This window comes from Psammomys obesus, unplaced genomic scaffold, assembly GCF_907164565.1.
Source record: "Psammomys obesus unplaced genomic scaffold, mPsaObe1.curated_primary_1811, whole genome shotgun sequence".
Lineage (NCBI taxonomy): Eukaryota > Metazoa > Chordata > Mammalia > Rodentia > Muridae > Psammomys > Psammomys obesus.
Window position 1 is genome coordinate 1,117,086 of NW_026594184.1, and position 20,619 is coordinate 1,137,704.

Sequence of the window (20,619 nt, forward strand, 5' to 3'; positions counted from 1 at the left end):
CTCACTCATATAAACATACAACATAGACTAAACCCACTAAAATCTGTACATCTAAACAAACTAAGCAAAAGAGAGGACCCTAACTAAAATGTTCAATCCCCATCCTGAAAGGAAAAGTCGATGGACATCAGAAGAAAAAGAAAGTAGGAAACAACCTTGGAACCTGCTACAGAGGGCCTCTGAAAGCCTCTGCAGTATAGACTGTCAAAGCAGATGCTGAGCCTGATGGCCAACTGATGGGCAGAGTGAATGGAATTTTATGTAAGAAGTGGGAAATAGTAAGAGCTGGAGGGGACGGGAACTCCACAAGCACAGCAACAGAACCAGAAAATTTGAACACAGGGAACTTCCCAGAGACTCATACTCCAACCAAGGACTCTTTGTGGAGATAACCTAGAACCTCTGCACACATGTAGCCCATGGCAGTTCAGTGTCTAACTGGGTTACATAGTAAGGGGAAGAGGGACTGCCTCTGACATAATCTGATTGGCCTGCTCTTTGATAACCCCCCCCCCCGAGGGGGGAGCAGCCTTACCAGGCCAAGGTAGAGGACAATGCAGCCACTTTTGATGAGAACTGATAAACTAAGATCAGAAAGGAAAGGAGAACCTCCCCTATCAGTGGACTTGGGGAGTGGCATGCATGCAGAAAGGGGAGGGAGGGTGGGATCGGGAGGGGAGGAGAAAGGGGCTTATGGGGGGATACAAAATGAATAAAGTGTAATTAATAAAAAAATTAAAAAAAAGAAAATGCCAACAAGTTTGGTGAGAACTAGCAGTATAGGGGAGAGAATCAGTGGCAATGAGGAGAATAAGAATCTAAACAAAAGATCTTTACAACATCTTTAGAGGCACTGGTTGAAAACATCCCAATTGTGGTTCAGTAGACAGCTAAATCAGGGAGTGTTTCCTTTATATTTTTCACTTCACTGATCTTGGATTTTACAAGGGAACATATTAATATTTATAACCCTCTCTTTCTCTTCCTTCTTCTCTCTCTCTCCCTTATCTCTCCTCCTCTCAGCTCTCTCCTCTCTTTTCTCCCAAACCCCAACATATACATACATGAGGCAACACAACCATCCACAATTAAACATGAGTGAGATATCTATAAAAATGTAGACTTTGGAGTTTAAAAACAAAGCTGTAAACAAAGTTACTGTTATAGCAACGTTGCATGAAAAGAACAACTACCATTTGTTGGGACTACAGGGTAGTAAATAAAAATACTTTGTGAAAGAATCCTAGCAAAGCTATATAGTATGCCATCAAGACCCAGTTCTTACCAACTCTGGTTCAATCATAAAAGGGCTTGATCAGAGAGAACTTCTCTTAATGAATGCACAAATGTCTCAATTCCTTAATATGGTTTCTTTTTTTTTTTTTTTTTCTAAGTCACAGAACACTAGGGCTGTAGTGTAGAGGAAAGGAGAGAAAGAAAGTGTTAAAATTTTCCTTTAGATTCAAATGTATTTTGACTTTACATATTTCTCAAAACTGTAGCTGAGTTACAGTCTTTTTAGTACTCGAAACAAAACAAAATAAAAATGTATTTTCTGAGTGGTGTGTGGGAATCCTGGGTGATGCTTAAAAGCTTTAAGAAGAACAAGTTTGTACTCCCCTAGGCAATCCAGTGAGGACAGATACAACAATGAATTCTGGGAATGACTGTAAATGGTACTAAAAGGAAGAAGTCCACTGAAAACTGAAAGCCTATATAAAGTGAGGAATGCCAAAGGACAAAATGGGAATTTCTGGATGTACTTTTTTTTTTCTTTTTTCTTTTTGCAATTGAAAAGAATACAAAGAACAAGTATCGGGGCAACGGAGGACAGGTCAAGCAGGCATAATTATCATCATACAGTTTAGCAGACAGCAATATTAAATTATATTACCATGTGGGGTTTTTTTTGTAACACTATGGATTTTGAAGTGGAGCTCTTTTTAAAGCCATGAAGAACAACTAATTTTGCATGAGCTCACATAATAATAAAAATAGAGAGAGCATATCTATGTACAGACCACAGTATAGTTCTCATTCAAAGTCTTCCAAACTTTTAATGCTATTTTAAGTAGTGAATTTATTTGGAAAGGGCATAACATGTTCAAAGAAGATCTGTCAGAGGAAGAAATGGAACCAGAAAAGCAGTGATTCATGAGTGTCTGAAAGGTGGAATATTCTTAACAGAGGAAAGTGAAAGGGACTATTAGAGCTAAAATGCATTGGAGCTAGGAGCTCTTCTGATTGACTATACTTTAGCTTAGAAATAAAGGCTTACAGCCAGAGCTCAACCAGCACCCAATATGATGAGAAAAACAGTACTGATGAGAAACACAGAGTGTAGTTCTCATTTAAATTTAATTGAGACCATAATTTTTTAAATAACTTCTGAAAATAACTCATCTTAGGGCACGTTTAAATTTTAAATTATCAATCAAAAGAAATGCAATTCCCTACATGCGAAAGGAGCCAATGTCCCTGTTTGATTTTCTGTTGATACAATCATTACTGGTGCCACCACTAGATATTTTCCAGTTGCACTCCTAATACTATATCCAATAGCTAAAATCCAATAAAATAACCCATCCTGTTGAAACAGCCATCTTAACAAGCTCACTAGCCACATGTTTCTAGTGGCTACTGTGTCGGAAAGAAATGGGTCAGAATATTTTAACATCATAGGCAATTTTCTCAGATAGTACTGAGTTAGCTATCAGAAGGCTAAGGCTTGCAATCATAGAACTAAAAGTCAAACAATCTCAATTACAGGCTTAAATAGTATAATTACTATTCATATCCATAGAGAATAACAAATTTTCACCTAAGATTTAATGTTTTACTTTGAGAGTGGTTATCAAAAGTCAATTGTACAGAAGAATCATTTGAAGGGTTTATTAAATGGTTCTTATAAAAAAAATGATTGTGTAGGTCTGGATCCAGGAATGTGCATTTAAAGCATGTTCTAGATAATGTTGTCACAGGTATTTCTTTTTTTTTTTGACTTTTAATAATTCCACTTTGATCACTTCATATCCCCCCATTAGCCCCACCCTTCTCTCCTCCCAACCTTCCCTCCCCCTTCTTCACGCATGCCCCTTCCCAAGTCCACTGATAGGGGAAGTCCTCCTCTCCTTCCTTCTAAACTTAGTCTATCAGATCTCATCAGGAGTGGCTGTATTGTCATCTTCTGTGGCCTGGTAAGGTTGCTCCCTCCTCAGGGGGAGGTGATAAATTAGCAGGCCAATCAGATTATGTCAGAGGCAGTCCCTCTTCCCATTACTATATAACCCACTTGGACACTAAACTGCCGTGGGCTACATCTGTGTAGGGGTTCTAGGTTATCTCCATGCATGGTACTTGGTTGGAGTGTGAGTCTCTGGGAAGACCCCTGTGTTCAAATGTTCTGGTTCTTTTGCTCTCCTTGTGGACATCCTGTCCTCTCCAGATCTTACTATTTCCCACTTCTTACATAAGATTCACAGGTAGTTCTTAAACTGCAATTTGAGAAATCTTACGATTATGCATCAAGTTGTTCCAACTGATTTTTATCAATGAATGAATGGATAAAGAAAATCTGATACACACATACAATGGGATACTATTTGGCCACAAACAAGAAAAAACATTGTCCTTTCCAATAATATGGATGAAAATGATGGTTGTTCCTTCTGTTAAACATAAAAATACAGACACAGAAGAAAAGTACTACATAATCTCAATTGTATGTGGAATATAAAATAGTTCATATAAATGAAATTTAGAATGGAATATTGGTTACCAAAGGCTTCCAGGAAGAGCAGAGGAAATGGCAGGGAGGATAGAGGTTTATCAGTGAGAGATAAATTTTAAGTATGGATAAAGATACTTAGTGTCTTACTGCATAATAAAGAGGCCAAAGGAAATAACTATGTGTCGTATATCTAAAATGTCTGGAAGAAACAAAATTGAAGGAGTTTTCACCATAAAGAAATGATAAATGAGTCAAGCCTTATTGCGAAACCTGTAATCCTAGCACTTAGGGGGCTGACACAGGAAAATAATGAAATAGAAGTTACTCTAGAGTACATAGCAAGCTACAGATCAACCTGGACTATAAAGCAAATGACTTTGCCACTGGACAAAAGGAAATAAATGATAATGTTTATGTAGATAGATATATTTATGTAATTTGAACATTATACAATATATGGATGTGTTAACATTAATTTACCCCATTAGTTGGTAATATTTTTTTGGCTTTTATGTACTGGTTTGAAAAATAAAAGTATGGACAGTAGAGGCATATGCCTTTAAAAATAAATGTAGTTTAAATTTTAAAAGTTTTGCCTAACATAATAAAATGGGGAAAATCTAATTATCATTTTATATGTGTGTATGTCTGTGTTTATCAATTTTATAAATATATACACTGATTTAGTTTCTTGAGTTTATATATATATAAATATATATATATACATATATAAATATATATACATATATAAATATATATACATATATATTACTGTATATACATAGTAGTACATAAACATTTTCTCTATGTAAAAACAGAAATTGTTCTCCAAAGGAAATATTCAAGGTACAATGGATCTATGCAAAGATTAAGTACAGAGAAGGAAAAAAATCAAGCAGTAGGAATAACTTTGTTGAACAGAATATTCCAGAATATCTGTGCAAAGCAGAAGCATCTACCTACCCATAATATATACCTGAATAACTGAAACTTCTGCAACTCTTCACTCTGAAAAGATTCTGAAACTTTAGCTAGCTAGTAGGAGATGGGGAAAACCTTGGTACAGCTGCAGACGGCCTAGTGTTATATGTCAATGCTTATGTGTGAGACATTAGACTGTGTGCTAAGAGATGGGTAAAAACACAGCTAGTGACTTAAGGAACTCAGACTACCAGGGGAAGTCAGAGCAAAGATAAGTATTATAATACAGTAACAGCTGTGATTTGAGCTGACTCTTAATTGTCAAGTGATTCTAAAGTTGTTAGAGATGTGAAAGTTGGTCATTTAAATGTAAAAACAGCATGGAAGAATCATAAGAGCTTTAAAATATGGAGTGTACCAGGTGACCCAGAGTAGGCTAGTTCATAAATAAATAAGGTGTACATAGAGTTATATGGTGTAATCTCAGGGTATAAAAGCATTCTGGGTGGCTGGGATGTGACTAAATATTACCCAGAATGTCTCTTCTGTTTAAAAAAAAAAAAAAATCTTTAGCAAAAATCTTTGAGAAGCAAAAGTGATTGTATAAGACCTGCATTTAGGGAAACTATAATATCTGTGTATAAAAGGTAGTGGACAGGTAGGAGAAGCTGAGATGATGTGCTATGATCGGTCATTTGGCTGCATGGAAGAAAAATTAGACTCTACTTGGAAATAGTCTTGTTGCAAAAAGCTAAATATCAAGAGAAAAGCAACAAAATATGAAAATTTTTTTAAACAAAACTGAAAATCTTAAGAAAGAACATGATCATTTAGAAACTGACAAGTACTCAGTGATCCATCTTTGTAACTCTGCAAATAAAAATTATCCATGACAGAGATCAGAAAGAAAGTAAAAAAAAAAAAAAGTTTTCAATGGTCTGGTGAGCAGATGGCTCTATACCACCTAGGCCTTCTGAAGTCATGGACAATCAAATACTAGCTTTTGAGTGCACATATAGCTTCTTCAACAGAGCACACTTAGATTCCCCTCATATGGCATGTAGTTATTAAGATCATGGGCTCTGGACCAAACTTTCAGTGATCAAATCTTGAGACTATATGGTATACTTGGTATTGCGTACCTGATAAACCCTGTATTTGAGAGGGGAGAAGCAGGAGCAGTGTAAGAGCAGGATAGTCTGTGGTACATAAAACATTTGAGATCAGCCTGAGGTACAAAGTAAGATCATGTCTCAAACAATAGCAATTTAAATAAAAGAAACACCTTAATTTTGATGCATAGTAATTTCAAAACCTGCTAAGCATGTTACTTAAAAGTCTGCTACAGAGGGCCTCTGAAAGCCAGAAGAATAAAACAGGAAACAACTTAGGAACCTGCCACAGAGGGCCTCTGAAAGCCTCTGCCCTGCAGACTATCAAAACCAATGCTGAGCCTGATGACCAACTGTCGGGCAGAGTGAATAGAATTTTATGTAAGAAGTGGGAAATATTAAGAGCTGGAGAGGACAGGAACTCCACAAGGAGAACAACAGAACCAGAAAATTTGAACACAGGGAACTTCCCAGAGACTCATACTCCAACCAAGGACTATCCGTGGAGATAACCTAGAACCCTGACAATGCAGCCATATCTGATGAGAACTGATAGACTAAGATTAGAAAGAAGGAGAGGAGGACCTCCCCAATCAGTGGACATGGGGAGGGGCATGCATGCAGAAAGGGGGAGGAAGGTGGGACCGGGAGGGAAGGAGGGAGGGGCTTATGAGGGGATACAAAATGAATAAAGTGTAATTAATAAAAGTTAAATAAAAAATTTAAAAAAAAGAGGAATAAAAAAAAATGGGAAAAAAAAGTCTGTGCTGGGTTATACTCAATAGTTGTTGGCCAAAAGAGTCCCATGGAGATCCTCAAGCAACCCAAAAGAAGAAAAATGAAAAAAGAAACAAAGAAAAAGATACGTGACTCTGTTTTTTAAACATTTAAGTGGAAATAGTGCTATATGCCTAACGGAAGTATTATGAAGGTTGATGACTGGTCCCATACATACAAGATATTTATTTAAAACAATGACCTGATACACGTTAAGCATCCAGTGAATTTTAGATCTTTGTGTATAGATGGGTATAGAACCCACACTTAACTGTACTATGCACAGTAACCCTTAAATGCATGTGTGCAATATCTCAAAGATGTCATTAATACTGTTTAACAAGCAGCCTAAGAAACATCTGTAGTATACTGTCCTGCATGAACAGCACACCTTGATTATGATTCCTTTTAAAATATTTTTACTTTTTTGGAAGGGATGGGTATGTACCACATGGAGTATGTGGAGATGAGATGACAGACTGCAATAATATATGCAGGAATAGGTTCTTGCCTTCCGCCATGTGAGGCCCAAGGATCAAACTCAAGGCATCAGGCTTGGTGGCAAGCACTTTCACCGGCTGAACCATCTTGCCAGCCCTTGAGTATTGTTTTTAATGAGTATATTAGTTTTTTTTAAATAATAAACAATTACATTTGTAAGTATTCTCAGTGATCCTCTTGAGTACGCAAGGCCTGCCCCTTAATTGACTAATATACCCTTGGCAGGAATACTGAGGAAATCTAGCACACAGCTCACCCTTATAATACTGCACAGCTCAAGTCAGAAACTGCCTTTCTCTTGGGGCCCATGCAGCAACATGACCATTATACAGATCAAGGTTCATTTTCCTTAACCAATTTTTTTAAATGCAATTTCTTCCAACAGGCCCCAATAAAATCCTTTTCATTTAAATTTCGTAGACTCATTCCCACATAAAGGAATCAGTATGTGTTCTGGTAGAAAACAGGGGTATTGTTCAGGGATCCTAACTACATAAGAAATTTTCCAAACACATGCCTAAGATTTCCCAACTCTCCGTTCTGTAATCCTGACCTACTCCCCCAAATTCCTTACTTTTTAAATTATCGAATCTCATTTATATGTTCCTCATTTAAACAGAGAAAGTAATATTTTACTTTACTTTAATATACACTAAAGACATAATTAACATAGTAAAAACAGCCATTCTGCCAAAAGCAATCTACAGATTCAATGCAAGTCTCATCAAAATACCAATACAATTCTTTACAGACCTTGAAAGAAAAATTCTCAACTTCTTATGAAAAAACAAAAAACCCAGAATTTTCAAAATGATCCTGTACAACAACAGATCATCTGATCTCAAGCTGTACTACAGAGCAATAGTAATAAAAACTGCATGGTATTGCATTGAAACAGAAAGGTGGATCAATGGAACAGAATAGAAGACCTAGAAATAAACCCACACAACTATGGATACTTGATTTTTGACAAAGAAGCCAAAACCATTCAATGGAAAAACGACAGCATCCTCAACAAATGGTGCTGGTCCAACTGGATGTCTACATGCAGAAAAATGAAAATAGATCCATACTTATCACCCTGCATAAAACTAAAGTCCAAGTAGATCAAAGACCTCAACATAAAATCAGACACATTAAATCGGTTAGAAGAAAAAGAGGGAACAGCCTAGAACTCATTGGCACAGGAGACAACCTCCTGAACAGAACACCAACAGCATAGGCTCTAAAAGCAACAATCAATAAATGGAACCTCATGAAACTGAAAAGCTTTTCTAAAGCAAAAGACTCTGACATCAGATCAAAACGACAGCCTACAGACTGGGAAAGGATCTTCACCAACCCTATATATGATAGAGGGCTGATATCCAGAATATATAAAAGAACTAAAGAAGTTAAACAGCAACAAATCAAGTAATCCAATAAAAAAAAATGGGGTACGGAGCTAAATAGAGAATTCTCTGTAGAAGAATATACAATAGCAGAGAAACACTTAAAGAGATTCTCAAAGTCATTAGTCATCAGGGAAATGCAAATCCCAACAACCCTGAGATCTCACCTTACAGCCATCAGAATGGCTAAGATCAAAAACTCAAGTGACAACACATGCTGGAGAGGTTGTGGAGAAAAGGAAACCCTCCTCCATTGTTGGTGGGAATGTAAACTTGTACAACCACTTTGGAAATCAATCTGGCACTTTCTCAGACAATTAGGAATACTGCTTCCTCAAGATCCAACTATACCACTCCTAGGCATATATCCAAAAGATGCTCAAGTACACAACAAGGACATTTGCTCAACCATGTTTGTAGCAGCTTTATTCGTAATAGCCAGAACGTGGAAACAACCCAGACGTCCCTCAGTTTAGGAATGGATATAGAAATTGTGGTACTTTTACACAATGGAATCCTAGTCAGCAATTAAAAACAAGAAAATCATGAAATTTGCAGGGATGTAGAAAAGATCATCCTGAGTGAGGTATCCCAGAAGCTAAAAGACACACATGGTATATACTCACTTATAAGTGGGTACTAGACCTATAAGATAGGATAAACATACTGAAATCTGTATATCTAAAGAAGCTAAACAAGAAGGAGGCTTCGGGGTAATATGATCAATCCTCACTTAGAAAGACAAATGGGATGGACATTAGAAGTAGGAGAAAACAAGTACAGGACAGGAGCCTACCACAGAGGGCCTCTGAAAGACTCTACCTAGCAGTGTATCAAAGCAGATGCTGAGACTCATAACCAAACCTTGGGCAGAGTGCAGGGAATCATATGAAAGAAGGGGATTTAGTAGGACCTGGAGAGGACAGGAGCTCCACAAGGACAACATATATCTGTGCACAGAGTCTTTTATGAGACTGATTGTCCAACCAAGGACCATGTATGGATATAACCTAGAATTCCTGCTTGGATGTAGCCCATGGCAGCTCATTATCCAAGTGGGTTCCCTAGTAATGGGAACAGGGACTATTTCTGACATGAACTCAATGGCTGTCTCTTTGACCTCCTCCCCTCCCCCGAGGGAAGAGCAGCCTTGCTAGGCCACAGAGGAGGACATTGCAGCCAGTCCTAAAGAGACTTAATAAACTAGGGTCAGATGGAAGGGGAAGAGGACCTCCCCCTTATCAGTGGACTTGGAGAGGGGCAGGGAGAAAGGAGGGAGGATAGGATTGGGAGGGAGGGATTGGGAGGGAATGAGGGTGGGAGCTACAGCTGGGATACAAAGTTAATAATCTGTAACTAACACTAAAAAATAAAAATTTAATTAAAAAAAGACATAATCTTAGATGATGATAAATTGTAAACACATGGTGACTAAAGCAATAAAGACATTCACCATCTTCATATTCAACTTTTCTAAAAGTTGAATGAACAAATAACATTATTTGTCCTATCTTGGATTCATTTTCTTTACTGTTGTTTTGTTGGTCTTTGAAGAAGAACCTCACTCTGCATTGCTGGCCTTCCTCGAACCTGTGGTGACTCTCAAGCCTCTGCCCCTACCTCTGGAATGCAGGGATTGCAGGTAAATGCCACCGTGCATGACTTGACTTAATAACATTTTTGAATACTAACAAAAGTAAGAAAATTGTGTGTGGCATAAGCACACAGTCATTTCACCAGTACATGGGATCTGCAATAAGCTGATGGAATAATGTCTCCTGAAAGGGTTTTGGGGTTTTTTTTATTTGTTTTTTTGTTTATTTGTTTGTTTGTTTGTTTGGCTTTCTGATACAGGATTTCTCTGTGTAGCCTTGGCTGTCCTGGAACTCACTCTTTAGACCAGGTTGGCCTCAAATTCACAGAGATCCTCCTGCCTCTGCCTCCATGAGAGCTAGGATTAAAAGTGTGCACCACCACCACCAGGCATCCTAAAAAGGTTTTAAAGAAAAGGATGATCAGAAAGCTAAAACTAGTATGAATACCTCCATTTGCTGAATTTCTAACACAGTTTTAAGCAGGACCCCCATTTTTGATGGTACACAAAGTATGATGTTTCAGTAAAGCAAGCCAATTGAAAAATCTATTTGAGAACTTTCAATGGGAACTTTTAAAAGATGGGAAGACTGATGAGAAAGGAGTAAGGAACACAGAGAGGAAGGGCTGAACAGGAAGGGGAAGAGGATGGGAGAATGGCCTACATATTTTTTACTGGTATCTGTATAAAAGTACTCTAATTCTGAAAACATAACAGTTCACATTCATAGCCAGGATATCTTAAGATACATACACACTTATGAAAACTATTTCATAACCCATTAAGCAAAATAGTACAACAAATTATTATATTAGAGGAAAAATATTTTACATTAATCTTTAAATTAGACTAGTTTCCTCACATTTTCAAATTTTTACTTTCATTCATATTGGTATATAAATTCATCAAACACTAGTACATTATCAAAGAATATATTGTTTCTGTAAATAACTAAACATAGTCTTCACAACTAATAGCAGAAGTCCAATTTTTCTAGGACACAATTTATGAGGGGTAATATAGTATAAGGGAGAAAAAATAAACACAGATATTTTGAAAATCATATGATTTAACCTATGAATTCGGGCTCTGCCACTCAGTTGGTGGAAGACATTTATACTCTGATTCTCAGGCTCAGGCTAGCTACTTAGACTCTAAGTCTGTTTTATTACCTATAAAGTATAGACCATGGCTACTGTTACCACACAAGACTGATAGGAACTTAAACTGAGTATATGAATTAGATCATGGTTGAAATGTTTTACATATCTACTGTGACCCAACAACTGTATTCCAATTATAGCTTTACTAGAGTAAAACTATTAAAGAATTAAACGTATCCATTACTAACACACAAATAAAATGTAGTTATTAAGGCCACCTGGTTGAATTTAAGATTGCTCATGTGTGCACTTGAATTGATAGATAGCAAGGGGATGTCACCATTTCTTTTAATGTAAACACTGTATTCAAACTGAGAAGTTCTTTCTAGATACAGTAATTCCAGGAGCATAACAAAGTTCAGTATTTTTCACTGCCAGACATCTAAACTGGTATTACCAGCACACAAGAAACCTCTATGTATTGAACAAAACAATGTTTTCTATGATAATATATCTATTGAATTTATAGTGAAAAATGAGACAGCTCTGAATTTAACCACAGAAAAACAACCTCAGCAACTTGTCACATTAAAATGTACAGATACAGCTTTTTAGAAGTCACACCTGCACTGGTATAAGGAGAAAACATCTAGAAAATACAACTTTCCAACTCTTAGAGAAACAAACCAAGTGATAGCCAGTAAGGAAACCAAAGCCATTAATTCAAAGAAATGGGCTGCAAGGAGACTACACAAACCTGCTGTTGCTTTAATTGCAGACAATTCAGTTCAGCAGCTGTTGGTCCAAGGCTCACTGTATGCTCTTCAATACAACCTTGAAATACTGTCACTCACTCCTTTCTCCACATCATCTGCATGCTACCCAATTAAGGAGGAGTGAAATCAACTGTCAAACCATGCATCAAAACAGAATATGATCTGTTAGCTTTTCAGCTCAGAAGCACATTCTTTTAAGAATGAAGCAAGAATGGAGATGAAAGTCCTTGACAATAAATGATATCCAAAGTTATGGGAAAACACGTGGCAAGAGAAGATAAGCTTCTGTTCCATTCAATCAGAAAAGTGAAACTTTCTCCAAGTGTCTTATTTGCAAGGGTCGTTTCTCATCCAACAGCTGTATAACATGCCTTTAAAACAACATGCAGAGGTGTCTGACCAGTGCCCAGAAATTCACTACTATGCACCAATATTTTTTTCTGAAAGCTTAAACACATACTTAAGGAACATTTTAGATCCAGTGATAAGTTACAACACAGTGGCTTAGGGATGGCATTTTTAGCCTTGCTGTTTTCAGCACTTTTTTGTTTCTACCAGGAGAATAAACAATAATACATGATATTCATCAGCCTAAATTCAATACTGAAAGGAAAATAAATTGAATAAAAGATGTGCTTCTGGAATACTTCCCATTAGAAGTTTCCTCACTCTTAACTACATGAAAATCCATACAACCAATTAACAAATACAACACCTTAAAAACTCAGGAGAAAAACAATATACTAAAGTTTAAAAATTGCTTTTTCCTTCCAAAACACTGTCTTGTGTACAAACACTGTAGGCATTGTTACATACGACCAGTTGCAGATGTAAGGCTTAAGAAATTCAATACAAGAATACAGCAGAAAGGCATGCACAATTAAGGGATCACAACTACCAATTGAACAGAAAACCCAGATTTCACACAGCAATCTACCACACACATAGCTAGGGACAGGCGAGTTTTATGCAGCTATCTTGTTTAGCTTATCAGAATCCCATTTGTCTTTCAGTCCAGTAGGAACAGGAAGCAAAAGAAGAGAAAGAAATTCACTTTGAAACCAGAGGGAAATTTCACAGAAAATAAAACATACTATACCTGTATATTGTACCAGGAACATTGTGACACTCTTCGGGGAACTGTTTCACGTTGTATCCTACCCTGAGTTATTTTCTCCTGACCCTCTTCTCTCCTCAAAAAGAAAAGTCAAAAGACCCTAAGACCCTGCTATACACTATCCCTAACCCACCCCCCCATGAGGGGGGCCAAAACAGAGCCACAGTTTGGCTCAGATCCGATGCTTCTGTTAAGCTCAGCTCCAGCCGAGCAACTGAGCTCTAGCAACGGGAGCATGGGGAGGTGGATTCTGATGCCAGTAGCACTTCCATCCACTTCACTTACACAAAAGCAGGCAGTGGAAAATCCAGGAGCCTTGAAGACAAGGGCTGGAACTGCCTTTTATGAATTGCTATTACTGCATGTGTCACCATCCATCTCCAATGACGGACACTTATAGGCTGAATTGAGAGTGGAGGGGGTGGGGTGGGGGAGGCTAGAGAGCAGGTGGAGAAGCAATTAGCAGTATGTTCATTGGAGAATTCGTTCGGGATTTCTTACATCAGTGCCTAAAGAAACAGCATGCAGTTGACAAATCAGAACTTTACGATTTGCATGTCTTAAAAGAAACCTTAGCTCGCAGCTTCAAACAAAATAACACCCACATTTCCAGGTTACAGAAAGTCACCCCTCTACTTTCTCTTTCCTCTGGCTACCCATGTCCCTAACAAATCAACATTCTGAATGAATATTTGCTGCTTTCCCTAAAGAATTATATTTAAAAGGCTGAATGCAAAGGAAGTATAAAGAAATTAAATTCTATTGAACATGACATCTCTTAACAAAAACACAAGAAGCTAATTATTTTAAACCAACTTTTTCTTCCTACTCCCATTCTCTGGGTGCAGCTTCAACACCTATAATCAATCAATCATACAACTTTTGTGCCTCTATTTAACCCTAAAAAAAAGTCAATTTAAAAATAATTAATTTAAAGTGGAGCTGAAAAGACAAGGCAATATGCACGACTCATTTGATAAGTGACCTTAAGAAATCACTATCTGGAAGTGCTTGGTTTTGTTCATCTGTTAAAATGAAGCATACTTCTTTAGACTGATTTTTTAAATAATCTCTGAATAAAAACTGTAGGGAAGGAATTTCTCATGGAGAAAATGACACACTTGAAGGGACATATATCTAGGGGTGGGTTTCAGCGAAACCTGGATTCTACTTCTACAGCTTTGTGGTACCCGATAAGGAATATAATTTCTCTGAGCCTAAACTTCCTTATTTATAAGTTGGAGATGAAGGTACATATCCTGTTTGCTTCACAAGAGTATCATACAAAGCTAATGAGATAATGGATACGGCTCTTCTGTAAATTGCAAAGGGATGGGCAACTGTATATGGTCATTATTATTGCACTATGAACCAGCTCCTACTTAAATGACTGAAGTGAAGCACCTCTCTCACATAAGGTAAATAAAAAGAAGGGACCAATATAATTTTTAAAAGCATTTTTCAAATTCTTCAAATTTTAAAATTAGAGTCATTGTTTGTTCTTAGAAGTCCCAGAGATGGATTTTTTTCAAAAGACATGTTTTAAAATGTAACCCATAGTATATCAGAAGTTTGGCAAAGAAAGTGGAGATCCCTAATTCTCTCTTGCCTTTCTAGAAAGTTTGTCCATTTTCCTTTATAGGATCTGAGTTTATGTCCCATCTAGAATGCTATTTAAAAATAAACATCTCCTTTTGTTAAATCTTTCTATTTTTCTGGCTGATCTTCTATGCTTAGTATGGAGGAAAGATTTGAGTTGATTAAGTGTACATCCATAAGGTAAAAATCCAAAGTCATGCTTTCTAAGGCTCCAAGTTGCCTTGATACTATATATACAGTGACCAGCTGGCTTATACTGGGACACAATTTTAGCACATGAAGTCCTGGGGTGGCCACACCTGGGGTACTAAATGATCCAGGCAATGTTTGGGGACCTCTGGTTCAGCCAAATCCCACATGTCCTGATTTCCATCTGTATGGTAGTTATCCAAGTGTGTGTCTGTCCACATGAGAAAAATGTGAAACAGCCAAAAAAAAAAAAAGTAGAAGAAATATCAGATGTCAGCTCAACTTGGCCTCCTCCAGTACCATCTGTGACTTCAAACAAGTGCTTAGACCAAATAATGCATTAAGAAAGAAAGTTTCTAATTATTCTTTCAAATACCACTGCCTTTGCTGAAAATGCAAGTTAAATAATTTATCTGAAATCTATTTTAAATCTATTTTAAAACTAGATAATATGAAACACAAAAGGTTACCTGCCTAATACCTAAGACCAAAAGGACTATTTAAGGGAGAAAGGAAAAAGAAGCTAGAAGACACGAGAGAGAAAACTGGACAGTAGGCTGAGAATAGGAGAGAATAAGTGGGCTTCCTTTTTTTTTTTTCCAAGACAGGGTTTCTTTGTGTAGCTTTGGCTGTCCTGGACTCACTCTGCAGACCAGGCTGGCCTAGAATTCACAACAATCCACCTGCCTTTGCCTCCCTGAGTGTTGTGATTACAGGCATGTGGCATCTTGCCCAGCTGTGGGCTTTCTTTCTAATCACACACTTGCTGGGCCGTGACAAATCTCTTCTGCTTCACTTTTGAAGCATTGTGAATGATACTTGTTATAACCAAAGGTGCAACATAGACTTCCATCTGTTATGTGAATAAAGAAGAGCTTGCAAAGGTGCTGGAGGTCCTAACTCCAGAGCTTGATTCCCCTGGCATGCAGAAAAACAAGCATGTTGAGCACAGAAAACCAAGCATTTTTGAGCACAGATCTCCAGGGACCTCCAAGCTGCAAGCCTCCCACCACAACCTTACCTCTGGCCTGGCTGGCAGCAAAGAAAGGTGACAGCCCAACTGCTGGTCTACAGAGGGGATTTGCTGAAGCTTTAAATTGGGCACAGTAAAAACAAAATAATGGCTGTATTTCAGAATCAGGGTATTCCACCTTTGGGCACCATAAAGAACTTCCACAAACTCAAGTTTGAAGTTCAAATCCCTCAAGTTCCTCAAAAGTACCACACAAAGTAAAAGGGAAAGGACTGGGAAATAATTTCTTTTGTCTTCAGCCAAAATATAAGGACCCTATCCAAAATATAAGGACTGACAAAGTATTCCAAAAGGCAATGAGTTGTGAGGGTTGGGGAGGGGCACATTCATTCCACATGACCAAGAACAGAAAATCAAAGCTTCCTGATGAAAAGAAATACCAGAAACTACTGCAATGGTTATACTATCCTCACTTCAATTTTTAAAACCTAAGCACAAATTACATCCTTGAGCTTTCCCAAGACTGACTGGTAGAATGAAATAGGGTCATTAGCCATTTGGGATTCCAGGTATATATGTCAAAAACAAACGTCCCAGTGGAAGATTTCAAAGACTCAAGAACCAAATCATGAAGTTCCAGAGGAAGCAACAAAATGAATTTGGTGAAGCTTAAGATACAAATGTTAAGAGTGGAACAGAAGTAAAAATAAATAAATAAACTTATTTGAACAAAATGTTTCATGTTTTCTGAATTAATCACAGTTCGCCAAAACCTGATAGAACTAACAGTTCAAGTTTCTGTAAAGAGCACACCTTAAGTGTACTTACTTGCTTGAAAGCTCCACAAGGAAGAAAAGAAAAAAAAAGAAAGAAAATCAGGAGACTGAACTATGCTACTTTATTTACTTTCTTCCTGTTTGCCCTTGCTCAAGTCACTTCTGTTCTCTTACCCTCACCTTGCTTGTTTTGAAATGGCTGTGCTGAGATTGCCAATATCCCAAACCAAATACTTGTTGCCAACTGCAAAAATTAGTCTAGCGAGAAAACTAAATGACATCACAATTTGGCTCTGACAGCTAAGAAGCAGAGACACTCACTCATCAACCCCTCCTCCAACTCTCTTATTCTTTTCTCATACATTACGTCCCAGTAGCTCCTCTCTTCTCCTTCCCCGTCCAACTCCCCCAAATCCAATCCTCCTCCCTTTCACTTCAGAAAAGAGCAGGCCTCCCAGGGATATCCACCAAACAAGGCCTAACAAGTTACAATAAGCCTAAGCACAACCCTTATATCAAGGCTGGATGAAGCAACCCAGTAGGAAAAAAAAAAGAGTCCCAGGAGCAGGCAAAAGAGTCAGAGATATCTTCTAACTCATGGGAGTCCCACAAGAACATTAAGCTACATAACCCATCAATACTTCCTCAGTTCCCACACTGACCACAACTCACTTATGAGTTACATCTCTAGCTTACTTTGAAATCTATTTTACATGAGAGTTTGTAGCTGATCTTGTCCAGACTCAAAAGAAGAACCCACCTTAACAGATTTTTTTAAGATACCTGCTTGCAAAAATATTTTATGAACACTTTGTGTTCCTCAAGTGAAAGTTATAGGTGTGCAGTCTTGACATCACAAAAATATTAAAGAGGAGATTAACCTAAAATACGGTGATCAATAATTGTATGCCAGACATGGCACAGTATTTCACACAATTACATTAGGCAGTCCCCACAATACTGTGTTGTTTACATTTTGTAATGTATTATGTATAATTGTAATCAATAAAACTGGCCAACTTATGTTAAATGACTGCTTATTCACTCAACTACTATGATAAAATTGAGATTTGAACACTAGCAGCCAGAATCAATTACTATACTAACATTTCAGTGATTAGGATACACTTCCTAAATCAATCATACAACTGAAATTGTGTAATGAATAAATCATATGCTAAGCCCATTGAGTAAATGTGGACTTCCTTGTATTTGCATTTGTCTTTTTAAATCTTTACTTATTGTCTGTCTGAGTGTGTATGTGTATGTGTACATGTGAATATGAACATAAATATCATGGCACATATAGGGATCAGAGGAAGTTGGCTTTCTCATTCTACATTGTGGGTTCCGGGAACTGAACTCAGCCAGCTCATCAAGACTGGCAGAAAATACCTACACCCATTAAGCCATCTCTCTGGTCCCTTGTTTTGCTGTTGCTGTTGTTGTTTGTTAATTGTTATTAATTTAAAATGTCATCAGATAATATAGTGTAATACTTGGGACTATTAGGCTTTCCAGGCAGACAGACTTGAACAGACTTGAACAGAATTCTGACTTGTGGAACTGACTGTTCTAAGTCTCAAGGTTTTTTCTTTGTTCTAGCAAATGGACAAAGAAGGGTGTTGTCAGATTTTTATAAAGTGTCATTGATGTGACAGCAGCTAGCACAATACTTGGCACAAAATTACTATTCAATAAAAGCAGATTAGTATTCTCTTTGTATCTTAAGTGACACAGCAAAATAGAAACTGCTTTAAAAAAAGCAAAGAAGCCAGTGCTGATGAGACCTGATAGGCTATGGTCAGATGGAAGGGGAGGAAGACCTCCCCTATTATTGGACTGAGGGAGGAGCATAGGAGAAGAAGAGGTAAGGAGGGTGGGATTGGGAGGGGTTGGTGAAGGGGACTATAGCTGGGATACAAAGTGAATAAACTGTAATTAATAAAATAAAATAAATTTTTGTAAAAAGGAAACCAGGGTTATGGAGCTCTGGTGCCCACAGCCTCCAGAATTAAGTTGCATCAGATGATAAATGACAGCAAAATTAATGTATTAATTGGTGGTATTTAACAACAAGGAGACAAACCATTGCTACACTAAGGAACAATTGTCTTGAGTTTCCTAGAACCACTGCATCTAATGAGAGAGCTGAGAGAATAGAGGTACTGCTGAGACTACTTGGTGAACTTTAGCAGCCTTTGTTCCAGAACACATCAAGTCCTGAATGAATACCTCCCATTCAACTGGGGCATTTTTATATACTTCTTTTCTCCCTCCCTTCCTTGGTATATTCTTAGTATTTCTTGCCCTGGCCTAGCTCTGTCTCTGCTCCACAGCATGAAGTGGTATTTATGGACTATGTGCTTGGCACTATGCTAGATGAAACAGGGGAACATCTCAAAATTAATCAAAGAGATATATATTCCATTGAAAAGCAAATCTAAGACACCCAGGTCAATTAGAGTTTTGGCAACATATAGCAAATGCAGCTATAATTTAAGGGTTTTACTCATTTCAGACCACAAAAAAAATTTCTTTATGTAGCTAATGATATGAACACTGAAAAACTTGGAAAAATTGTACTGATATCAAAACTTAGTTTGAAAGGCATAAGAGGCTGGGTAGGTGATAATACAGGTAATGAAATGCAGGCACTGGCAAGATGGCGAAGCAAATAACGGCACTTGCTACCAAACCTGATAACCTGATACCAATCTCTGGAATCCACAGGGTGGAAGGAGGAACCAGTCTCCCACAAGTTATCCTTTGACCACACATATACAGTGGAACACACACACAAAAAAAAACAAACTATAAATTCAAAAAAATATATATAACATGACTAATTAGTATCTAGTTCTCACTATATAGTTTTTTTTTTCAACTTTTCTCTTACATTTAATATTTTTTATAATTAGAGCTTAAGGATAAAAAGCATTGGAGGTTATTAAACCTCAAATTTCCAGAAGAAAGAGCGTAAGGCACTTAGGGAAAAATTAGAGATTCTGAATTAATAGTATATAACACTTGTTATATGACAATTTTTTTCCATATTTAAAGCTGCTTAAAAGATTGGAAAGATAGATTTTGTCAGAGGCCATATCTTTGGGAGTGGGGCAAAAGTAGGAGGCTCATTGAGGCTTTCTGCATGTAAGACTAGCTTAAAAATGTGAATTCCAAGTTAAGGGACAGAGCCTGCCTCAAAATAATAAGGCAGAGTGTGATAAAAGAGGACAACTGGCATCCTCTTCTGGCCTCCACAGAAGCAAATAAGCATTCTTACCAGTATAAACACTCAGGTATAACACACACAAAGACACACACACACATACACACCACAAAGTTAAAAAGGCAGTTTGTGGAGCAATGATCCCTTCATTTAGTATCTCAGTTGTCATTTTAAAATTTTTATTCATGCATTTATTAGTTGGCTGATTCGTTCATTTTAGACAGTATTTCATTATGCATACCAAGCTGGCCATAGAACTCACTATACAACCAAGGATGGCCTCAAAATCATGGCCACTGTACTCGTTTTGGCAGCACATATACTAAAATTGGAACGATACAGAGAAGATTAGCCTGACCCCTGCACAAGGATGACACACAAATTCGTGAAGCATTCCATATTTTTAGAAGGGAAGGATGGCCTCCCCTATCAGGACACTAGGGAAAGGGCATAGGGAGAAAGAAGGGAGGGTGGGTGGGACTGGGAGAAGAATAGAGAGGGGGCTGCAGCAGAAACACAAAATGAATCAATTGTAATAATATATATACAAATAAAATTAAATTTAAAAAAATCATGGCCATCATTATACCTCAGTCTCCCAGATGCCAAAACCACAGATATATGCCACTTGCCTGTTTCCTTTACCATTTTCAGTGAGACCTGTGGTGGTAGATAGTGAAACAATGGAGGAAGGTAGGAGAATAACAATCATCAAGCAATAGAAAGACCATGGATGTACTATTATATTCAAGACACTATATTAGAAGCTGGAAGGAACTCTTGTGTGTGTGTGTGTGTGTGTGTGTGTGTGTGTGTGTGTGTGTGTGT

At 37.5% G+C, this 20,619-nt stretch overlaps 1 protein-coding gene and 1 non-coding gene across 3 annotated transcripts in view; one reads left to right on the top strand and one right to left on the bottom strand.

Moving 5' to 3' along the window:
- The window catches only part of Enox2 (ecto-NOX disulfide-thiol exchanger 2), a 341,843-nt gene that overhangs the window by 306,056 nt on the left and 15,168 nt on the right, over nt 1-20,619 (bottom strand). The window lies entirely within an intron of this gene.
- Nucleotides 20,090-20,196, top strand: LOC129684846 (U6 spliceosomal RNA). The gene has a single exon (XR_008721406.1). It is a non-coding gene; the product is annotated as a U6 spliceosomal RNA (small nuclear RNA).